Consider the following 4602-nt stretch of genomic DNA (forward strand, 5'->3'; position numbering starts at 1 on the left):
TTCATAATTAGAATAGAAATAATTCAACTTGAAAATTTCCTTTTTACCCTTAATGAAATTATTTACCGCCACATAAATATATATGGCTTGTTTTAGACCACAAGTTTCAAAAATCTTCCTTTCTTTCTTAAATTTCATGTCTAGTCAAATTATGTCACATAAATTGGGACGAAGGGAGTACTAAGTTTGATGTGATAAAGTGGGATATCCAGGATTAAGTTTGGGGTTAAATTTATACTATGGTTGGATAAATTTACACCTCATAGTACAAATTTAATTTCAAACTTAATCTTAGATTTCCATCTTATCCCGCGTACCAAACGACTCCAAGAGATCAGATATTAGAGATAGAAGATGTCTGGTTTGGTATAAAAAATGGAGAGGGACATGCTTCTGGATGAAGACCACAAAAAATTATCAGTACTTTCTTTTGGATCCTTGGAGCAATTCTCACGCTTCTACATTTCCCAGTATGGAATGTTTTGGCACCATGGCGAACTCCCTCTTCCGGTAACAACTAAACCAAATTAGCCAACTTTCCAGCTTTTCGTTTTATTTTGTAAATTTTGGATTTATGAAACAGCTCATTTCAACATGTCGATGAATTAAAGAATCCCTTGTAGATACTCCGCTGGAAATCGCAGTTTTTTCCGTCAGTTTAAAGTACTCACCGTGTTCCAATTTGTAAGTCTGATTTTAACTTAGCATGAAGTTTAAGAAAGTAAAGAAGACTTTCAAATCTTATGATCTTAAACTAAAAGATGTGTAAAATGTACCAAAATGCTGTTTAATCTTATGATCTTAAACATGCTGAAAAGTTGGAATTAAAGAGTTTCTGAAAAAAGGAAAAAGACATTCTTTTTTTATACGAACTATAAAGGAAAAAGATATTCATTTTTTAAACGAACTAAAAAGGAAACTAAGACAAACAAATTAAAACGGAGGGAGTAAAATTAAAAAAAGAAAAGAAAAGAGGGCGCATAATGTGTAAATAGTTGCAATTAGAAAAGATTTCCTATTGAAGAATATCACTAGGATTTAGTTCATTTTAAGGATTTTTTGCATTTTGTTGAGTTCTTGTGAATTTTGATGATTAACAAACGAAATTGGCTTGTGCTAAATTTGTAGAAATTACTAAATAGAATTTCTTAATTGAGAATTATTATTAAACTGACTTGTTCTACAATTGGCTAATGCGCGTTAATTTGTTTGATGACTAGAACACACAAATGGATCACTTGATGAAGACTTGTGATGTTAAATCTTAGAGTAAAATTATTAAGCATGTATGTCTCCTTGAAATAAGGAATGGCCTTGACTTGGATGACTTGTAAATGATGGCTGCAAGTTGTAGTTTGAAAAACAAGAAAAGCTGCCTCAACCCATGTGAGTAGTTTGAAAATATTGTCCAACCCATGTGGGCAGTTTGAAAAAAATTTCTTAACCAATGTGGTGATAAGATAGTGTTGTTGGGATAGTAATTCTTTGAATAGACTTTTATTCTTCACTAACTATATATATTGCTCAAGTCTTCATTTTGCAAGATACACGTCCAGCACCATTCAATACAAGTTAGTGCAAATATTGAGAGCATTTAAATAGTGAATTGAAAAGCAAAAGAGTGCAGTTTTTGAAAGCTAAAATGTGCAGAGGAAACATACTATGACACTGTTCCATTCCAGGGTTCCATAGCATTCTGTCCAGTCTTAGTTCTCTATAGTAAAATCCAGTCTTAGTTCTCTGTAGTAAAATTATTTTTGAGTTGTAACCTAATTTGCTTAATCTGGAAGCATTGCTTAGGTTTTACTTTATCCCAAACCTTCAGCTTCAAGCTAGAGTTAGCTTGAAGGGGTTGCTACATTCAAGTGATTGTAGGCATTGAAGGGGCTAGGGGTAGTCTATTAGGTTACATAAGTTTGTAATCTGAATTTGGCTAAAGTTTAGTGAAGTTGGGGGTAAATCCTACAGGGGTGTGGGTCGTGGTTTTTTACACCTTTTGAGCCGGGAATTTTTCACGTAAAAATCTTGTGTTCTTATTTATTCCACAATTTTCATTCTACAAATAGTAGTATAAGAACCATGTTCCTTCTAGTGGTTCACTGTCTTTGAAAGTTAGGCAAATCTTAACTGGTTGCGAAAATTTGGTATGACCCAATTAAACCCCTCTCTTAAGTCTAAGTGGTTTCTAAATTAACAAGTAGTATCAGAGTGGGTATTCTCTAGTAAGGCTAACACCTTGAAAAAGATCCAAATACACAAACTATGAATGAGGGACAGTCCATTACTCGACCTCCACTATTTAATGGGCAATATTACAGTTGGGGGAAGTCTCGTATGGAGAACATTTTACAAGCTGAGGATTACCAATTTTGGGTAATAACTAGTGGTTGTCCACTGGTTCCAATGAAAGATGATGCAACTGGAAACAAGGTTCCCCAAAGAAAAGGCTGGCTTGGGAGAAGAAGATTACAAGATGCCGGAGAAAAATGCTAAGGCCATAAAAATACTCACATGTGGACTTGATCCCGATGAGTATAATCGAATCCCTGCTTGTGGATCTGCAAAAGAGATGTGGGAATCATTATAAATTGTACATGAAGGAACAAATCAGGCAAAATAGTCTAGAATTGAATTACTTATGACTGACTATGAATTGTTCACTATGAACAAAAATGAGTCCATCAAGGAGATGCAGTCAAGGTTCACAATTATTATAAATAAACTCAAGTCACTTGGAAAAACTTTCAAGTCAGAGGTGCTTGTAAGAAAAGTCCTTAGGATTTTGCTTTCTTCATGGGAAAGCAAAGTTACGGCTATTCAAGAAGCTAAGGAGATGAACAAATTAACAACGGATGAACTGATTGGAAACTTGCATACTTATGAACTAAGAAAAAGTTCTCAAATGAAACAAGAGTCAAAGAAAGATAAATGGTTGTCCATAAAGGCAAAAGTGCGTGATAACTCTGACTTTGATGATGATGGCATGGCATTAATCACTCGTAAGTTCAAGAAGTTTCTCATGAAAGGCAAAAGCTTTATAAAGGGAAATTTAAGTAAGGCAAACCGACAAGCCTCGGTTTGATGGATGTTTCAAATATGAAAAACTGGATCACATGATCATAGATTGTCCAATGTGGGAAGAAGAGTATAAATGGGCAAAGGAACAGAAGATGAACCAGATGAAGGAACAGGTCCATGATTGATTCAAAACTCTGAAAAAGCCATCCAACAAAGCTTTCACAAGAGCTATGCTAGAAGCTTGAGAAGATAGTTGTAATGACCCATTAGGTCATTTTAGTTATTTTGACTATTTGACCCCTGATTACCCTTCCCCTAGCTTCATTAGAGTATATTTGACTTGTGGAGATGGGTGGGGGCAGTTCTCAAGGCATTCGAATGAGATTTGGGTGAGAAAATGGGATTTGTGAAAGTTCATAAGTATTGGGTTGACCAAAGTCAACATCAGGGGTAAATGAGTCCTTTTGGAAATTTTATTGATTCCATTAGGTCCGGAATATCGATTATGACTTGGTTGAGTGATTGGTTCGGTTAGCGAGGGACTCGGGGGTATTTTAGACTTTTGGTTGGAAACCTAGTTTTCAGGGATTGGAGTTGACCACGGTCAACACCGGTCATGATGATCTCCTTTGAGAATTTTGAATGCGCTAGTGAGTTCGTAACGTGTTTTATGATTGAAATGCATATTTGGTTTGTGTCGGGGAGGTTCCAGATGAGTTTGGGGTATTGGACCGGAATTGGGGAAAAATTAAATTTTTATTGTTTTCAGTGAATGTTGTTTTCTTCAACGCGTTAGCGAGTTGTAGTGGACCAGGAGAGTCGCATTCGTGAGCCGAGGGCTCGTGTTCGCGAAGAAGGGTGTTGCCTGGGCCGGATTTGGATGACCCATATCGTTCGCGATGGCCTCTTCGCGATCGCGATAAGTAGGCTGGTCAGGGCTCGTGTTCGGGTGGCATGACCGCCTTTGCGAAGAGAAAATTAGGCCTGGGCAGATTCTAAACCCCATTTCGTGTTTATACCCTTCTTTCACATATTTGGAGCTTGAGACCTCGGTTTAAGGAGAATTTTGAAGGAATTTGCAAGATTCATCAAGTGGGTAAGTTTCTAATCTCTCTTTTACTTTTATATCATTAATTGGTAAGGATTCCCGTGTTAGAAATCATGATTTAAGGATGGGATTTGATGGTTTATGAACCCTAAGCTAGAATTTGAGGATTCTTGATTTGAGCATGAATATGATGATGGATTTGGTTCATATTTGGTATATAGACACCTTAGATGCTGGGTAAGCTTATTGGGTTGAATTTCCCTTTTTGCCCCTTGTGGCTCGAAATCCTATTTTAGGTGACTTTTTGGGTTCGGAACTAAAGTATGAACCCGATTTTGTATCGAAATTATGATTTTGACCTTCGGGGTTTAAAAAAGGGATTTTGGTTTGAACTTCTAGACCTGAATCTTTATATGAAAATATAGGTACCGATTGAATCGTATTCTTACGTATGATCAGTGTCTGAATGGATTGGAATCGTTCGGAGGCTCTACAAAAGGGCAAGGCTTTGTTGTGATCATGATACCTTTGTTCAG

General features: G+C 36.4%; 1 long non-coding RNA gene across 1 annotated transcript; it reads left to right on the forward strand.

Annotated features, from left to right (window-relative positions):
- The first annotated feature begins 388 nt into the window (after nucleotides 1-388).
- On the forward strand, nucleotides 389-4273 carry LOC132056833 (uncharacterized). The gene is made up of 2 exons (XR_009414979.1): nucleotides 389-510; nucleotides 1530-4273. It is a non-coding gene; the product is annotated as an uncharacterized LOC132056833 (long non-coding RNA).
- The last annotated feature ends 329 nt before the right edge of the window (nucleotides 4274-4602 follow it).

The sequence above is a fragment of the Lycium ferocissimum genome, chromosome 5, assembly GCF_029784015.1.
Source record: "Lycium ferocissimum isolate CSIRO_LF1 chromosome 5, AGI_CSIRO_Lferr_CH_V1, whole genome shotgun sequence".
NCBI classification, from domain to species: domain Eukaryota; kingdom Viridiplantae; phylum Streptophyta; class Magnoliopsida; order Solanales; family Solanaceae; genus Lycium; species Lycium ferocissimum.